At 36.9% G+C, this 20,187-nt stretch overlaps 1 long non-coding RNA gene across 2 annotated transcripts in view; it reads right to left on the bottom strand.

Annotated features, from left to right (window-relative positions):
* LOC122354162 overlaps window positions 1–20,187 on the bottom strand; it is a 65,976-nt gene that overhangs the window by 6,716 nt on the left and 39,073 nt on the right. The window contains exons 2-3 of one of the 2 annotated variants that reach the window (XR_006252090.1): window positions 19,256–19,359; window positions 805–1,142 (exon numbers count right to left, since the gene is read on the bottom strand). This is a non-coding gene — a long non-coding RNA (uncharacterized LOC122354162). Of the gene's footprint in view, window positions 1–804; window positions 1,143–19,255; window positions 19,360–20,187 lie in introns of those variants that run through there. The other variant, XR_006252091.1, reaches the window with a different exon arrangement.

Raw genomic sequence — 20,187 nt, 5'->3', positions numbered from 1 at the left:
GAGCAGCCCACAGTTAAGTGCCTCGCATAAAGCCACAACAGATGAGTCACTTCACCTGTCAGAAGCCTATATTCAGACCTACAAGAGGAAGGTAATTAAAATTCACAAATGTTTTTAGATTTAGATTTTTATTTTTATATATATATAATAGGGAGTCTATTTCTCAGGTCCGGGGGGAAAATAATTTTTAGTTATTATTTGCAAGACAAAAATCTTAAATATGAGATAAAGTTGCTAGCCTTTATTTATTTATTTTAATCCCATGGTAGAAACTGGTTCCTTTAAAATGCCCCATAAAACTCTTAAAAACAAAAGGGATATTATTCCCATATTATACTATATTCTTATATGGACTGTACTAATGCCAATTCTAATCATAGAATTGAGCTCAGAGGGAAACTCCTGTCATCGCTTCTCTCAGCAGCCATGGAAAAAAAAGTGTTATCTTTCAAGACATTAACAACAGAAATAAATATACACCCTACAGTGTAGGACACTCAATAATGCAAACACGACACATACTGTACACATTTTTATGGATAAATTTCAACAATAAGCAGTTTAAATGTATATGTGTGTGTGTGTGTGTGTGTGTGTGTGTGTGTGTGTTTGTATATATATATATGTATATACATATCTGTAAATTTCCGTGTAAAACATAAAAAGAAAACAGACAGTATTTCCATAGAGCTGCATTAGAAAAAAAAAAAAAAAAAAAAAAGCAACAGTTGCTAAGATGGATACTGAGAATAGTTGTAGGAAAAACAGCTTCCTTCAGCACATTTATAAAGTCAGGCAAAAGAAGTGTACAACTTTATGCTCACACATTCAAAGGAAGGTTTTATATACATAATTAGGGTTCAACACACACATATTTGCTGCACTATAAGAACATTAACAGTAAACACTACACCCAGAAAATCTATGACTGTATCCTTGGGCTGCCAGACACGGTTTTCACCCAGCCATGAGTACCGTGTGTGAAGTGGTTGGGATTATTTAGTTTAAAAAGAGAGAGGATGAGAGAAAATCCAATAAAGAGGAATGATTAATGAAGGAGATAAATGGAGGAGAAGCATTCAGAGGTGATTTTGGGACACAGGCACTGTGGTGAAGTTACGCAGCAGGGTGGATGTTGAAGGCTAGCGAGAAAGACATGAAGTGTTTCAGAGAGCGTGTGATCAATTCAGCAAGTTACACCTTATTAAAATCAATTAACTGCACGGTAAAACCTCCTGGAACTCATGAAAACACTTCAGGTGGACGTATAGTACAATATAGATTTCTCCAAACTAAAGAAAAACAGCTTTTTTAAAAAACTTTAAATCTAAAACAAAGTGGACATATTTAGGCCTAGCCATTAAATGCCAAGAAACACAAAAAAAAGTTTTTAGTTTTTGTGTTTAAGTGAACCCAACAAGAAATGTAATTATTTTTTACGCACTCATGTAAATAGATTTGCTTCCGACATGTTCTTTTTGTCTTGAAAATGTATGAAAATGAGGAAATCTCCAAGCTCATCTTATCAGTGGCCTACAGTTTGACAGTAACTGAGAACTTGCATGAGCAATAGTCTCTTGGTTTTCTGGAGAAAGCTCTTGAGATAAAAGGTAATTGAGAGACATAGCTACTATACTCAGGTGATTTATAATACTAATATGCATCCCTTTGAAAAAAATCAATCTCATTACGCTCGAGAGCTTGGGCCTTTGATATTCCTAATTTGATGAGAACAAGAATTTCTTTGTTGGTAAGAAAGGGCAGTATTTACAAAAACCAAGTTTAATATATTCTCTGTTTATCTGTCATTGCCAGGCTGATGAATATGTGTTCATGGCACATTTTTTATCTATCTATCTATCTATCTATCTATCTATCTATCTATCTATCTATCTATCTATCTATCGATCCATCCACTCACTCATCTTTAGAAAAATCTTGCATTTCAAAGGAAATATTCCAGACAGATCAAAACGGTTGAGTCACAGAGCTGGAGATTAAACAACATAAATTACTGTGATTTGAATCTGTGGTGCAGAACATAAAACCATCTTCCTAGCTAAAATCACCACAGGCATAACAGACTCCAGCCAAATGCTTTCACAGGGACAGTCAGTCTTAAACCTCATTAAGAAACACAAGTGTCAAGACTCAGGCTACAAGATGCTTTTCCCACCGTGCGTCGCCTCAGGCAGAAGAGGAACATAACCACCCAGCATCTGATGAAGACAGGAGTCTTAGAGATGGACATTGTGATGTCCTTAATGACCATCCCCGCAGGGCACTTGGACGGATGGATAGATGGACAGAGAGGACTTGCCAGCAGGCCAAATGAGCAGAGAAGAAAAAAAATCAGCTGCAATAAACTTGTAATGAACGCAAGCTGTGTCCCTCAGGCCAAGTTGGGCCACTGCCGTTGTCTCGAGCAGAAAGGGGATGTGAACAGTATTGAATAAAATGAAATGGTGACCTTGTCCTGGTGCAAGTCCACAAGTGTACAAATATAAAGCAGGGGTATAGAACGCAGTGCACTGTGAAAAAAAAGATTTCTAGACATTTTTAATAAAAGAAATAAATATAGAAAATGTAAGGCATTTATAATGTAATTAATATAGACTTTAATAGTATATATAGTAATTACTTTCATTTGATGGTTTTTAACATGCATTATAAATTATGCATTTTACTACTTTACAAAAAAGGTTTTGAAAATTTCATGAAATCCATCGACTACATTTCTCTCACCATTTCATGCTGCCATGTGATGTTTGAAACACATATAGTCCAGCAGAAACTTAACCATGAAAAGAAAAGAGAATATCTAATGTGTGGACACACTACTAAGCACGAAGTTAAACAGTCAAATGATTTGTGTCTAATTTCATGGCTTTGGCTGATAGATTTGTCTCATTCGAGCTACAGTAAATGACAAACGAATTGACTTATGAACCCAATCTAGTGACTAAAGATTCAAGTGACTGTCAGCTTTAAGGGAAATCATTGCCTCTGAGGGTCTCCACGGAAAGAAAACCACAACACGTCCTCAGATATTCAATCAATACAGACCAGCCATTCCCTTTTAAATGATCTCTCCCAGGGAAGGCAGCTGTGTGCCGAACATAATGCCATTTACAAATTCCAGCTCTCTAATCTCATCCGGGTGACACCTCTGAGGTAAAAACCAGGTTACACCGAGTTCAGTGCCAGGCCAACCTCACCTCGCAGGTCCTAAATCCTCACATTTAGGAAATGTTCTTGCTCCCAGTCTCCTAAGACCAGCCTTTTCCCTTACAAGCTTGTAGCTGTTTCTGGGGGCTGTTTGCAGCTATTTTCCAGCGCAGTGGCTTTTATAGCACTTGGATTCTCTCATACCACACTGCAGCCCTCCTAATGCTTCATGTGCCTTTTCTGTTTCCGCAGTCACTTCTTGCACCATTCTACAAAGTGTCACGGTAATGCTGCGAGCAACACAGCACTGTGTTCATTTACAAGCAGTTGGTCCAGCTCATGAACATTCATTACGAACACCACAACCTACTGGAAAATGAAGGATGACTGCGCCTTTGGCATGGCATACAGGATTCTCACCCAGCTGCAGATTAAATTGTTTGTGTGAAGTGGTTGGGATTATTTAGTTTAAAAAGAGAGCACGTGAGAGACAATTCAATAAAGAGCAATGATTAATGAAAGAGATAAATGTAGGAGAAGTACAATTTGGACACAGCATGTGGTGAAGTCACAAAGCATACTGTAGGAAATGTCTTGGATGAAGTAAATGATGAAAAACAGCAAACAATCTACTTGAGCATACATTCCATTCTGAACTCAAGAATAGAATAGGGCATACTGAGATTTGAACCAACAAGCACAGAAGGTGAGTCAGTTTAATGGATGTTTTTGACATCACACACTGTATGCTTACACTGACAGAAAAAAAAGGTTTTCTGGTTCTGACCAAAGACATATAGTCTACCTGGAGATAGTTATCCATTAGCACTAGCATTACAAAAGACATTATACCAACACTCTTCAGGCGCCATTAATCAGTCAGAGTTCCAAACTCTCTCCTCAATCCAGAGCAGACAAGGAAAAATAGAACTCCAGAACAAACATCTATAATTTCAAACAACTCTGCAATAATGTGATTTTGTTAATTCAACATTTGTCCATTTACTGTCTTTATTTACATTGTTGCTGTAAATTTTGAAGTCACATTATAGTACTGTAGCATGTTGTCTTGTCTGGAAGTAACCGTTAACTTTAATTTGCTTCATGTGCCAAGACTTGCAGTTTGTATCTAAAATCTAAAAAAATCTAATCTAAAATAAGAATTTTGCTCTCAGTGACATGAATATTTCTTACATAAACACAAGATGAATATTATCCATTAACCCATTTAATCCCACCGGTCACAATAGTGACCATAAAAAATTTTTTAATTTATAAAGCTCTAAAAACCTTACTGACTGATGCTTTAGTGCACTTCCGGCAAAAATAGAAAACATAAAGGGTCTTACTTAAATATGTGAAGTTTTACATGATTTGTGCAAATTGTTACCTGACCTGAGCCGTTTATTTCCTGTTTGCACCTTGAGAAGATGATAACTACATCAAAGCTCTAAAACGAAGGGCTAGTACAGTATGTTAAAATAAAGATATGACATTTGGTAAACATTATCTTTAAGGTCTCTATTATTAATATATGCATTTGCATTCATTTATTTTTGTCGAGTATGTTGTTTTTCTTAATCCAATAGTGACCGGTGGGATAACAGCCACCTTTTTTATGTAATGAAAATCCAATTGCAGAGGCTAGTCAAAATGGCAATGAAATGTTGTACTAAATTAAAAATTCAAATTTTACACAAATTGCATAATAGTAGTATTGTAATACTCAAAACATTGATTTAAAATTTTGATTTGAAAAATGTTACAAAAAAGCAACAATTTTGAAATTGAGAAAAGGTACAGCCCCTTAGCTCCCACTGTGGGCGCCCCCCTTTCGGCCACCCCCACTCACAAGCAACCGCAGCAGCCTTCCACCAGGCTGCATCATGGAGCTGGTCGCTGAACGGGACACTCAGTCCATCCTGGCCGTACAGGCCCTGTCTAACCAAGTGCAAATTGCCCTGGGTAACCTATCAAAAGAGGAGACTGTCCCTTCAGGAGATGGTGACTGCACCACTCCCTCCCCCAGAGGATGGCCAGGTGGAGAATCTTTTGTTTCATTTCATTTCTGTTCTCCTGCTGACCCAGTGGTACCCAAAACTCTAAAAGAGCAGTTTCCATGATCTCTGGGTCTCAAGAAGAAAATGTTGGGAACCGTGCATCGCAAGTCTGCATCCCCCCAAGTTTAGGGGCATACAATTCACATCAGGCAGGTTTGTCAGAGTCTCTTGCATACAGAGATTGTGTTCCTGCTAGTGAAGGACAGAATAGAGTCGCTCCCTCCAGCTGATATGAGTTCAAGGTTTTACAGCCCTTCACTGTACCCAAGAAATGATCTTGGATCTGCGAGTTTTAAAATTGTGCACTTCACAAGCTGCCATTCAAGATGTTGACACAGAAACACATTTTTTGATGCATCTGTCCCCAACATTGGTTTGTAGCAATTGACCTGAAGGACGTGTATTTTCATGTCTCAATTCTCCAGCAACACAGGCTATTCCTATGGTTCATTTTCAGGGGTCGGGCATATGAGTACATGGTTCTGCCCTTCGAGCTGTCCCTTTCACCGCTCATCTTTACCAAGGTCGTAGATGCAGCCTTTGTTCCTCTGAAGGAATAGGAGGTGCGCATCCTTAACTATCTCAAATGGCTCATACTTGCACAGTCTTGCGGTCAGTTGTGCACACACAGGGATTTGGTGCTCAAATACCTCAGCCACTTGCAAACTCGTGCCAACACAGAGGATCTCATTTCTCTGCATGGAGTTTGATTCAGTCAAGTGGACAGCATGCCTCACCCAGGAACATGCTCAGTTGTTGCTGAACTTTCTCAAAACTTGTTATATTTTCAGAAGCTCCTGGGGCATATAGCAGCAGCTGCAGCAGTAGTCCCACTGGGTCTGCTCCATATGAGACTGCTTCAGCACTGGCTTCATGGCCGAGTCCCGAAGTACGGGGGCAACAAGGTACTCACTGGGTTCAAATTACACCAGCCTGCTGCAGAACTATCAGCCCGTGGTCAAATCCATCATTCCTTTAGGCTGGAGTGCCCCTGGAGCAGGTATCCAGGCATGCTGTGGTATTCATGGATGCCTCGGCTACCGGCTTGGGCACCATGTACAGCAGGCACACAGTATCAGAGGTATAGACAAGTCCTCAGCTGCATTGCCATATCAGTTGCGTCGAGTTACTGTCAGTACTTCTAGCCATAAGTTGCCTCAGAAGGCATCTTTGGGGCAAGAACAATCTGGTCTGCATGGACAACACTGCGACTGTTGCATATACAGTATATCAACCAGCAAGGTGGTATATGCTTCCATCGCATGTCGCAACTCGCCCGTCACCTCCTCCTCTGGAGTCGGAAGCATCTGAGCATCCTTTGTGCCATCCATATCCCAGGAATGTTCAATCGGGCAGCCAATAAGCTGTCCTGAGCCGCATTTCCAGGGGAGTGGAGACATCATCCACAGGTGGTTCTGCTAATTTGGAGATGCTTCGGAGCTGCTAAGGTCGACCTGATTGTATTTCCATAAACCACCCATTGCCAGTGGTTCTACTCCTTAACTGAGGTAACGCTCGGTTCAGATGCACTGGCACAGCTTGCGCAAATATGCGTGTCCCCCAGTGAGCCTGTGTTCTCACCTCAAACGGGTAGTGGTACTGAGAGGCCTCCTTCAAAATCAGCTTGCGGCATCCTTAAACCAATTCTCCAGAGATTTCCCTGTCCAGGCAAACCCTGTTGAGTCCTCCAGCACTCCGTAGTGTGCCTCTTCCGGGTGGAAGGGCACGTATTCCCCTTCCACCAAGGAAGTTTCTATCAATGTTGCATACGTTTTTTAATATTAACCCTAAAATTGTTTAAAATAGCAGATGTAAGATATAATGATTTTTATGACAGAAATATGTGATTTAATTACTCCCCTTATCCCACCGGACACAATTGTGACCATACATAGAACATAATTTTCCATACATTTAAAAAAGAAAAAGAAACATTTGACTGCTTCAAAGAGTTACTAATGACACATTTAAATATTTTCATGTTTGAAAAACAATTTGGGATTAAACATGTTAAAATGAATATCAATTTTAAAAACATTAAAAACCAATATGGTATCTGTTAATTAAACATTAATTTAATGTTTTATCTTTAAATGTTAATCTTTTGACACAACAAAAGAAATCTTAGAAATAAATAGATAATTGTTACATTAATGGCAGCTTTTAAGCAATGACATTTAAAATTCACTCAAGACATTTATTTACTTATTTTTGCAAAGGCTCAAGGAAAGAGACATGGACATATTAAAAAATATATATGTGTGCGTGTGTGTGTGTGTGTGAAATATATTCAGTGCACACAGTCTAAAATAGTTTAAGCCTTTGGTTCTTTTAATTGTGAAGCTTTAGACTCACATTTAACAAAAATCCACCAATTCAATATCTCAACAAATGAGAATATGGTGACATATCTATCAGTTAGTTCAAAACAACTGCAGAGGTTTCCTGAGCCTTCAAAATGGTCTCTCAGTTTGGTTCACTAGGCTACACAATCATGGGAAAGACTGCTGATCTGACAGGGGTCAAGAAGATAATCATTGACAACATTCATTGCCAAAGAAGCTGGCTGTTTACAGAGTGCTGTATCCAAGCATGTTAACAGAAAGTGGAGTGGAAGGAAAAAGTGTGGAAAAAAAAGATGCACAACCAACTGAGAGAACCACAGCCTTATGAGGATTGTCAAGCAAAATTGATTCAAGAATTTGAGTGAACTTCACAAGGAATGGACTGAGGCTGGGGTCAAGTGGACTTCCATGCTACACCTTATTGAGGCAGTAATTAAAGCAAAAGGAATATTAACTACATATACAGTAAATAAACATTTTCCAGAAGGCTAACAATTCACTAAATATTTTTATTTTTTTTATTGGTCTTATGAAGTATTCTAATTTGCTGAGCTGAATTAGTGGGTCATCACAATTAAAAGAAACAAAGACTTGAATTACTTCAGTCTGTGTGCATTGAATGTATTTAATACACAAGTTTCACAATTTATATATATATATATATATATATATATATATATATATATATATATATATATATATATAGAGAGAGAGAGAGAGAGAGAGAGAGAGAGAGAGAGAGAGAGAGAGAGAGAGAGAGAGAGAGAGAGAGAGAGAGACTTTTCATATAACTCATTAGGTTAATGTGAAACTTTAACAGCAAATTACTGCTGTCCAAAGTAAAGGGTGGATGGAAGAGGTTTTAGATTGCATTTACATTGCTATTTCATTAAGATACATCTTCAAGTATAGATAAATAGATACATAACTAGTTATTTTTAAATTAAGGTACAGCACAATGCCATCCGCGGCTCAGAGAGAAAAGCTGGTGTCATGAATACTGCATCATTCCTGTACCAATGCAGGAATGGAGAATAAGGAACCAAAATGCAATGTGTGTGTGTGTGTGTGTGTAGTGTAATGTCATTAACCCTCTGTTCCACTCTACATCTGTAATGGTCTGCTAGGTCAAAAGTAGACAGTTGCTACATACCATCACAAATGATCATAACCCTCTTAATGGTGCAATGGGTCCCAATTACACCCAACAATATGACAGCTGCTGCAACATTGCACACACACACACACACACACACACACACACACACACACACCCTTCATTATAAAAGAGAGACTGCTGGCCCTTCCAACAGTGCCTGCAATACACATTCACACACATCTCTCTCTCACACGCACAGATGCACACATCTTCTTCTGATGGCAGAAAGCAGAGAGGAGATTGTTAGCAGAGAGGTCATCCGGGAGGCCAGTGTCTCAGTGTCGAGGTAATCCCAACAGAATAGACTCTAAAACACACGTCTCCACTGTATACAATTAAAGTGTGTCAGGACAGCAGCTTCGTCCATCTAAAACCTGCCCACAATGTCATATCACAAGCTTTTCCTATTATTACGTCCATCATTTTCATAAATATTTGGACAAATATTTGGACATTTGACATAAGAACACTGGTTGGTAATGGTATTTTTGTTTGTCAGAACAGAAATCGGTTCAATCTAAGATTCGTTTAGAAACTTTCCAACTGTAGAGCATTACTGAAAAAATTATGATGGTAAATTCCTCCAATTATTTTACATCTGAAAGGCTCTCTGATGGCACAAGGCTACACATGTTCTGTGGAGAAAAGTAAAAGCTTTTTGGTTTATTGTCTTCTTAATTAATATTCTTTAAGAATACAAGCTTTGAGGCCAGGGTCCAACAGGGCCGACGGATCACGGATTATTATTTTTCTTGAACTAATCAACTAAATATTAATTGCACAGTTTGAGACCCAGTGGAATATGTATAACTACTGGCAGTGTTTTAAAAATCCCAGTTTTTATTCTACTTGCTTTTTTTGGATAGATATTATTCATCCCAGTAGGCGTAAGCTGCCTGTTTTTTTCTTTTTTCTTTTTTTTAACTTAATAATTTTTAACTGGAACTGAAGACTTCATCTTAACTTGCAGAGGGAAATTTAGGAAAGCTTTTTTTGTCTCAGACTTGAAGTTGGTGTCCCATGGATAATTGGGCAGGTAAAGCCTTCTATGCAGCTCTGTTGAAGCGTGAAATTAAAACAATATTCCATGTTCAATACAACTTATGCTTAGTGCCAAAAATGCTGATGCTTTCCACTAAAATAACCATCACTCATATACTATAAACGACAATCGTGTTTACAGTAAATGTATTAACAGAACGATGTAAATAATAACTTAGTATTGTTTACATTGAGCAATACATAGCATAAAGATTTTAATGCCAAGTCTAATATATTTTCTTTTGTAATCAGCTTCTTTTGAGGGAAAAGTTTGCTGCTTTAGACAAGAAGAAGAGTAGCTGTCATGACATCAAAACTAGGGGTGCACAAAACCATCTTTTTATAAATCACGATTCTGTCTTTTAATGATTCTAATGGATTTCAAGTTCATGGATTAAAATCAATGTTCTAAAGTAACAGTTCTTAATCCTGTCCCTCTGCTCTGCTCCACAACTCTCTCTCTATCTCTCCTGATGTTTTTTTTTTTTAAAGAAGAATTAACATGTTATATTGCACCCTATAAACACAATTAAGCCTAGAGAAAAAGGTCCTTTAAATAGGTTTCATAGCTAAGAAATGTGTTTAATTGGTGACAGGTAGGAAAATGTCAAGAGATGGCAAATTTAAGGTTGAGAGCAGAGAGGTAACACACACACACACACACACACATGCATATACTGTATATAATGCTTGTTTTATTGTAAAATAAATTTCTTTATTTATACATTTTACCCTTTAAAGCACATAGTCACAGTTCGACTAGCATTACTTATTCCCCTCATACTGTTCAAAACCTGTATGGCTTTGTCTTCTGTGTAACACGTTTGTTTCTAGGAAACTAGAGATTTTTTTAATAGACTTCTTTTACTTTAATACTGACCAAACAATATTTTCTGTCCCCTAACTCTAAACCTAACCTTTACAGAAAACCTGTTTGTATTGTTATATTTTCAGATAAACATCATTTACTGCTTTTAATTATTTTTTATCATTATTTGATACTTTCAGAACAAGTACACGCACGCTTACACATACCAAGAAAATATTTTGAACGATGTGCTGGTTGCTCATCAATACAATACAATAGCAATAAATAGAGATGAAATTGCAAAAAGCAGTATAAAATGCAGCATAAAAGTATCACAATTTAAAAAAAAAAAAAGGATTTGTGTGACAGTTTAGGTGGATATTTGATGCTTATCTTCATGAATGCAGTCGCTGTGAACTCCAGTATCGAATCAGTCCAATTTATGAACTGATTAATTGAAAAGGTTTGAGTCATAACAATGACTCATTCATGAATCAGAATAAAAAAGGTATGAAAAAACAAATAGGGAAGTAATGATACGGTTTTACAATTTTAACACATTGTTTAACTGTAGTAAACTGTACCGTTTTTACAGATACTGAAAAGGATGTTGCCAAGGTAGAAAAAATTGGAACATAAGCAGTTTTTCCTCAGTGGTTTGCTAAATTTTTTTTACCAAATTAGGCAGCACCATTATTCAAATTGAACTAAAGTAATTTCAACTCCAGCTATTATTATCAGGCCGGGTCTTGTCCAATTTTTCCCTTATACTGTAAGGTTACACAAAAATCAGAGGTTCATTTTAAGTGCATTTATCTTGGCGCTAGTGCTGTTAAAGCTTGCCCTTGTGTAGGACAGAGGTAAAATGCTAAATGAAAAATAGACAGTGAGTGTGTGTGTGCGTGTGTGCGTGTGTGTGTGTTTGAACATGCGTGCCCATCTTACACATTAACACTCCCACACTCCTTTTCAGATGGCATATTTGTGATTTATAGTACTTAGCATTTCAATATAATGTAGTCAGCTCTGCCTAGCGTGTTTCCAGCCCTCCTGGTGACAGCTTTTCCCTATTGTAAGATATAAAAAGAGGGACAACATGCTGTGGTCAAATTACTTTCCTCATCACTGCTGCCTTTGAAGTGCAATTGGACATTTTGTCACTTTAGTTTGTGCCGACCATTACATTTGAGATTCCCAGCAAGCAGTGCAAATGTAGAATGACTTTAAGTTTCCGCTTAATCTTAAGAATTAAAAAAATAGCATCAAATGACTCACCCTGTGTTTCTACTTACAAATGGTATTTGTCATCTATCTATCTATCTATCTATCTAATCTATCTATCCACCCACCCTTCAATCTGTCTGAGCATCAATTAATAGCTTTACAAGGACTTTTTCATTGAATTTAGTATGTTTCAACTCATAATAAGAATAAATAGGCTGCAAATAAAAAACCCAAGAAAAATTATATAAACAATATGAAAATAGATTAAAATAATACAAATGTATTTGTAAACATTACATCAGTCGATAAATTGGTTTCTGTGTTAAATTTGCTGTTAACGCCTTTCAAATGCTCTTCAATTGTGAGGGTTAAAGAAACAATTAGCATTCATACACGCTCTCATGCATACATTTAGTAAAAGAACATGTCTCTCACATCTGCAAAAGTGTTTGCTTGGCAAGACGAACAAAACACTTTAGAAACCTTGCAAGCAACATAGTGCTTTTTCATGAACGCCTTTTATTTGCCGATGCATTGGTGATTTGAATTCCATGGGAACAGGAGTGCGTCACTTTTCTGTACACAGGAGAATAAATGAACCCTTAGAAAAGCTTTATCCCTCAATCTAAACAAATGTAAAACGTTAGGAGTGCTATCACCTGCTCAGCTGCTGGAGTCAAGCCACCCACCACACCGGAGGTCTTTCCAAATCTCTGTGACACACGCAAACTGATAATTTGCCATTATATGTCATTTAAGAGCACGGGGCTTAGTGAGCAATTTCCTGCATAAAATGAACCGCATTTTACAAATGACATCAGACTCTAAGTACAGTGCAAATGCGCCCCACTAAAGAAGGGCTGAGCTGTAGTGCTCCATATCTCTGATGGATCCTTTACCTGGAAAAGGCTGCTGGTTTTACAAACATGGGGAGGGGGGGGTGCTTGCCGGAGTGTGTAGCTAATGTTGATGGAACAGAAAAGTGGGTAATAATTTCCTTTCCACCCTGCAGCCCTTCCTTGCGGCGTGTACATCTCCACAACTCAGCCTCTATTTCACCGAAACACGAACTCCAGGAAAAGAGATTTAAAAAAAAAAAAAGGACGTAGAGCTCTGCTTTACAAGGCGCACACATTTTCAGTTTTGTGATCTCACAATGCAAGTTGACTGCAAGACGGCACATTTTATATTAGGCCTGAATCCAAATGAAATCCCCATCAGATAGAATTTAGAGCTCGCTCCTAAACAGCGCCTAATAGCAAAACGTGTAAGAACACTTCAAACACTGCGTGTCCTACCAGCATCTATCCTGGGGATAGTCTTTGATCACTGCAGTACCCTAAAAATCCTTAATTTCACAAACGCCTATATCATCAAAGGGATGCAACAATTAGTGGCTTTATCCGAGCTCATTCTTTGCACTTTTTAGTCACAGCATGTTTTAACGACTTCAATTTAGAGAAATCCGCCAGTGAAATGTCAGTTTAAGATTTCGCTTTGTTTATTGAATTTAGCAAACTTCATAATGCACTGCGGTACGTTATAGCAACCTCTGATAACGTCTATATAGCACTGCTATTTTTGTTTTTGTTTTTTTGGTTGCTGTTGTTGTATGTGTAATTGGTTCCAAAAAACATAAAAATAACACTGAGGCATTTTCCTTTTCTTATTTTTGTATTTGTCTGAAAAAACCTACTACCTTTCAATGCATGTAAAGCAAGAACGTAAGAAGGTGTAGAAAAAAAGAAAGAAAAGCCAAGGAGGGGTCCTGGTTGGAAATATTGAACGCCACTGATTTTCTTTGCATAAAAGAAAGAAAGATAGAAAGAAATAAGCGTGTATGCATGCATGCATGTGTGTGTGTGTGTGTGTGTGTGTGTGTGTGTGTGTGTGTGTTGTATTGTCAGAATGTCATACATATATGGAACAGCATGTGGGTGAATAAATGTACAGAATTTTCATTTTTCCACTTTAAAAGAATGTGCATGAAATTGACTAGCAACACTGTTTTATATATAATCTTAGTGAGTCTGAAGGTAATCCAGCTAGACTGTACAAAAAAAACACTACAAAGATTCAACGATTTGAATAAATATCCAATAAGACCTTTGATCCTGTCAAAACAAAACATGATGACTTTACCTAAATTAATGCCCCGAAATAAAAGCAAAAAAGGTTTGCAGATTAAAAGATCAACTCGGCAGGGGCCATTGGAGACAAGCTGAATATAAGCAATCAGACATTGCAATTAAGAATTGCTCTAGATTTAACGCCGGGGAAAAAAAAAGTGATTATCAGCGTGGTTCTGTTCCACTCCGCCTCTCTTTCTCCAGCCAGATTATTTCAACGGTAAAGTTACACATCTCAAAAGCTGCGTCCCCAATAAAGCAGTAATGAAGTGGTTTAAAAATCACTTGATATCTCCAACATCCCATTGTACGCATTTGATCAGTTCGGCTTCACACAGCTTCTGCTTTGAAAGAGAAATAAAATGTTTTGCACATCAGAGGGACCTTCAGTGGCATGTTTTTAGCTCAAGTCAGAGGAGATATTGAGGGGTGTTTGAAAATTGTTGGTGGTAGGGAAGAAAGAGCAGGAATGAGAGCAAGAGAAAAGGAGATAGCAATTGCTATAAATGCGGTGGAAGCCAGAATCTCTCCATTTCTGATTAGTTTTATCTGACATCTGTATTTATCTTCTTCTCACTTTTCATCTCTTAAATTCTCAACGCCTACATCCAGGTACGCTTTACGGTTGCTTCTCAGAAAAGTCAAAGACTTTGCAGAGTCAAGATTTTTAATTAAATGTTTTTATATTCTTTTATCCTAATAGGCTTCAATACAGTAAGCTAGTTTAAGAATGTGCACATGGCCCCTAGGAATTATTTACTGTAGGTGGAGTGATTTAATCCCCGTAATCATTTCTTACTTTGATTATATGTAGGTAATTCTCTTTAATTAAGAAGCTAATTATGTAGTTTGATTAGTTGCTCAGTCCTTGATATAATGAATGAAGGAAAAATACACCTGTCACTTACACAGGATACACCCTCTGCTGTGGTGAATGCAGCAGTGCATAAGCACACACACACACTGTTTAAAATGTTTTTTTTTTTTATTATTATTATTTATTAATTTATTAATATAATTTATATATTTGGTGTTCACCAATGCTGCATTTATTTATTCAGAAATACAATAAAAGAATATTGTAAAATATTGTACAATTTTTAAATATAGTTTTCTAAATGTTAATGTATTTTTAAAATTTCATCTATTCCAATGATACATTTTCAACAGCCATTCTTCCAGTCAACATTACATAAACATTCAGAAGTCACTCCGTATGTTTGTGGACACAATGTTATCATGATCCATGATTTTTTTTCAGGATTCTTTCATGAATAGACATGCTTGCCCACTCGATTTATGTAACTGCCCGTGATCTATAATATGTGCAAAATATATATTAGCGGAGCACAGAAAAGGAAAAATAAAGAGGAAAGTACTGAAGAGAGGCCTAAAATGTTCAAAATGACGCAAATGTTTACATTAACATCAACCGCAAATTGTCTCAGGAATAAATGCCCATCACTTTTGCAGTCAGAATGAGTCTTTAGTTTAAAAAAAAAGTTTTAATTTTAAGATTACTTTTCAGCCCTTCTTTGTAGTAATTTGGGAAATTTACTAATATCTAAGTGCATTTCTGTGTGTGTTTTCCAAAGAAAAAAAGAAAAAGAAAAAAAAAAAGAAAGATTGACTGAAAGATTGATGACAATATGTTAAAAATAAAATAAAATAAATAAAACAAGAAAGCGTAAAGGAACAAAAAGTAATTACGACAATAAAAAAAACATCTAAAATAGACCTTTTTTATCATAATTTCATTCCTGTGTACCCATCTACCCTCATGCCCTCTATTTCACCTAGTACAGTCTAATATTTAACTCAACCACTTACTGTTATCACTTTTTCATTCTCAGGGGCAAACCATCAGCCTGCTTGTCACCGTGTTGCTTTTACCTGATAACCGCCAGGCCCTGAGGCTATTACCCTGCGCAACCCCACCCCCAACACCAGGCAACACTTACAGCGGCCATTTCCAAATAACCACCATGATTCGTTCCTGTCGAAAAAGACCAGAGTCTGGCCAAGATAGCAGCTCTAGAGTCTGCGCAGGATCAATACCGCTTCAAATCTCAACTACACAGTACACATTAAACCATCTGGATATTAAAAGAATGAAGAGGTGATGTTCAGTTTAAAGTGTAACTCCAGAACAGCTTGATCCAGATGTACTTCGGGAGCTTTTGTCAAGAGAAAATCATTGCGCATTCTCATTTCTTTTCTGCCTTTTCCCTCTGTTGTTTCGTGTAGCGTTATATAAATAAATGAAAAAGAGAGAAAGGGGGCGAATGAGAACGAGAAAAAGCTTGAAAGAGAATCGTAGAGGGAGAGGAAAGAAATACGATACAGAACGTACTCAAGGTCACCGTCATGGTCATGAGGCCCTTTGATGATATCAAACCCTTCACCTAGTCCAGCTCCGGCATCATAAATGAATGAGGGAGCGCGAGAGAAAAAACACAGAGCATCCTGTCAGGCTCATCATAAACAATACATCAGACGCAAGAGAAGTCGGGACATGATAGGTTGATCTTCACAAGACCTTGCAGCAACAAGTGATTGCCGGCCAGCTTTGCCTTCATTGGCGACGAGCTCATATTTCTCTTTCTGGCAAAGTGCAAATTTCGCTCGCACCGTTCACCTTGTTCTTTACAACTGCATCAAACACATGCATTATAAAACAGCTCTGTTAAACGGGGTGCTAGCTTGTTTCTGGAAATGTCTTCTGGAGGGAAGCGCGCAAGGGTGCAGAGCAATTTTCATGAATATTTAATTCTCCCGTCAGGTCCTTAATGACTGTCCGTAACGCAAACAGCTCTTTCCCCAAAAGGAAGGGAATTTGACTCCTCATACCCAGACCGACTCAGACATCAGGCAATTAAAGTCCAGGACTGCTCTCTTATCTCCCCGCTTGATGCAGATTAAAGAGATAGTTCAGCCAAAAATGAAAATTCGGTCATTATTTACTCACCCTCATGTCATTCCAAGCCTGCGTGGGGATATGTTTTCTTCAGCGCACACAAAAGGAGGAATCTGTTACACAGATTGCCTTTTTTCCAGCTGTACAGAAATGGCCAAAAATATCTAAAGCCCTATTTGCACAAGCTTAGTACTTTCTGATCCCACATCTGGTGGATTCACACGGAACAGTGGTCCAAAAGAGTTGTACCTATTGTCTTAATGAGTCATGGGTGTGTTTTGGGCGTAACATGCAATAAACCTATCAAAGTCTGATCTCTCATTCCCTTTAAAAAAAAAAGACAGTTGCACGGTCACCGTGATGGACTTGCTATTTTCGTGGAGAAATTTGCAAGAGCAAAGACTGAGTGGAAACAAATCTGCTCGTGGGCAAGGTTGATGACTATCCATTATGACATGTAGGCATTTTTATATTCATGTACACAATAATAATCTTCTACGCTGTAATCATTTCATTTTCAATTTTTGGCATGTTTGTGTGCCATCACTGTGTGTGTATTAAGCGGAGTATACGAGCATTGTTCGCTTGCCTGTGGGTGCATATTACTAACAAGTCCTTTAAATGGGTAGAAGACTAATAAAAAGTTGTCATATGGTGTGACATAGCAAAAATGTTGGGCAAAAAAAATGTACATACAAATGGCATGAGAAAAATGTATCTTCATACTTAGAAATATGTACCTCTGTGCACTTTTTGTGCAATGCCATTTTATACCTTACTGCACGTTTCGAAGAGTTTCAAAGAGAAATGTCCATTGAGTTGCTCTAAAACACAGGTGAACCCTGGCACATTTTTTATTACTTTGATATAGATGCATATTCTGTGTTTTTATTACGTTCCTCAGTTATGTATTGTGACAGTTCAGAATTCGAATATCTGGGGAATCTGCCCTACACTAAATCCAACCCTAAACTGACCTGATAGTGTTAATAAATGCAAAACTTTTATAAAAATGTATTTGTTGATGCACCTGTGCCATTTCTACTGCATTTTATGCAGTTTTGTTGATCCATAGCTCTGAGCTGACAAACAATCCTACCGTCTAAGAAAACCCATAGACGTGGCACTGGAAGTGAAAATGATAACTGAGTCAGGCTAAAACTAGCAAAAAACATGTGTGTTACACCTGGCATCGCATTGTATGATAACAAACCTGCTACTCTATATTTAATTTGATAGTTTTGATTTTCAGGGGAAAATTTTCAGTAAACACCAACTTTCCTCTTGCTTTGAATATAATAGAAAATTTATAGTGCTTTTTATGCTTTGTGGAAAATGGCAAAGTGTACGCAAGACACCATTTTCCACTAAAAATAGAAAAACTTTGGTAATACTTTATTTAAGTAACTAGTTACTTATTAGCATGCATGTTACTAGAATACTAGCCATGTATTAGTAATAATTAAGCACATATTCATGTCTTATTCTACATGACATTATTTTACATCCCTAATCCTACCCAATTGCCTAAACCTAACAGTTACCTTACTAACTAATAAACAGCAAATAAGGAATTTACTGGAGGAAAAGTTGTAGTTAATGGTGAATAAGTGTCTCCTATTCTAAAGTGCTACCAAAACATTTTATGCATTTTGGTATTTTATTTACTTGACAATTGCGTTAACCGAGAATGAAAACTGTTATTGTGTATAAATGAAAATGCAAAACGCAAAGGAAAAGTGTTAATGCTGCCATAAAATTTTACGTTTAGTCAACTTGAAACGTTAGGTTAAGTATATCTATATATATATATCACCAAGGAAGGCTTTAGTCTGGAACGGTAAATTACAATGTCAATTTCTATGTGAAGGAAAGGGTTTAAATGTTTTGTTCTGTATATACCATTACTGTATAGTGGAGCAATTCTTTCATTACGGTGTCCTGATGCTGATGAAACTTCATGAGTGTTTTTTTTTTTTTGCATGTTTTCCATTGCATGTGCGAGTTCCAACACAATTAACAGTGATGTGGAAACAGCACTGTTCAGTTAGCTGACACAATTAACAAGTAATACAAGTGCTAATTTACATAGGCTAAAGAAGACAACTGCATTATCCTGCACGGCACCTTTGTTCTTTCTTCCTCTGAACTGTAAATGATTCCAATCAGCATTCCTTATCCCGCTGCAATCATTGCTTTAATTAAACCATTCCAACTAGCCGTCAGAATAATTATCCAAAGTGGACATATACGTCAACAGACAGATTAGTAGATTTTTGGGCGGAAGGAAAGACAAAGTAAAAGAAGGTGCTTAACTGCAGAATTAGAGGGAGAATGGGTTTTTAATCGCGCAGTTAATGTTGAGGAAATGTGCAGCTTGGAGATGGCTGACAGTGCAAATTACCTTTTATAGTTCATGAAGGATATGACACCAGCTGGGCCCCGCTTCTGACATCGCTCCCACACACTTGCTTATTCCGAGTTTGGCTGTTCTCGCAACAAAGGAAACTGTTCAAATAGGAGAAAATGAATGTGCTTTTGATGGACAGTTTTCATCATCGTACCATAAAAATTAATCACAGTGTATCTCGAACGGTTTTTATCTTTGTCAAGGCTGATCTCGGTTTATTGAAACAATGATGTAAGGTAGTGTGCGCCCTTCCAAGAAAATGAAATGATCAAACTTCCCTCTGCAGGAACACAACCCTTCCCTTTCAGTATGTCACCCATCTCTTGGCTTTCCATTCATTTTTCATCTCCGTGCCCGTATTATATTCATGCTTTGCGAATATTTGGTTTGTAGTGATGTATTAAATATTGCTGTAACAAATTCCTGACTCTTAAAATATAACACCAAGGGAAGGTTATTTAGCTGGCAAACATAAACAATGTTTTGTCAAAATTGAGTCTAAAATTTTTCACATTTCAAATTTTTTTAACATAGGCTTTAATTTTTTCACTATAAACCACTGTTTGCTAGCAATGCATTTTTGAACATAGCTGTCAGTTAACATTACACAATTAAAAAGACAATATATTATTTTTTGCAAATTGAAAGAAAGCTTAATTTATTTGTTCAAAAATACTATATATATATATATATATATATATATATATATATATATATATATATATATATATATATATATATATATATATATATATATATATAAATATATATAAATATATATATATATATATATATATATATATATATAATGTTTTACATTATTATCAGTGTTGAAAACGGCTGAGCTTAATGTTTTTGTGCATAATTTTATTAATGGAAATGAAAAATATTGTAATAATGTAAATCATTTATAATAATATTAAAAA

Source organism: Puntigrus tetrazona, chromosome 11 (genome assembly GCF_018831695.1).
Source record: "Puntigrus tetrazona isolate hp1 chromosome 11, ASM1883169v1, whole genome shotgun sequence".
NCBI lineage: Eukaryota > Metazoa > Chordata > Actinopteri > Cypriniformes > Cyprinidae > Puntigrus > Puntigrus tetrazona.
This window is presented reverse-complemented; position numbering and strand designations above follow the sequence as displayed.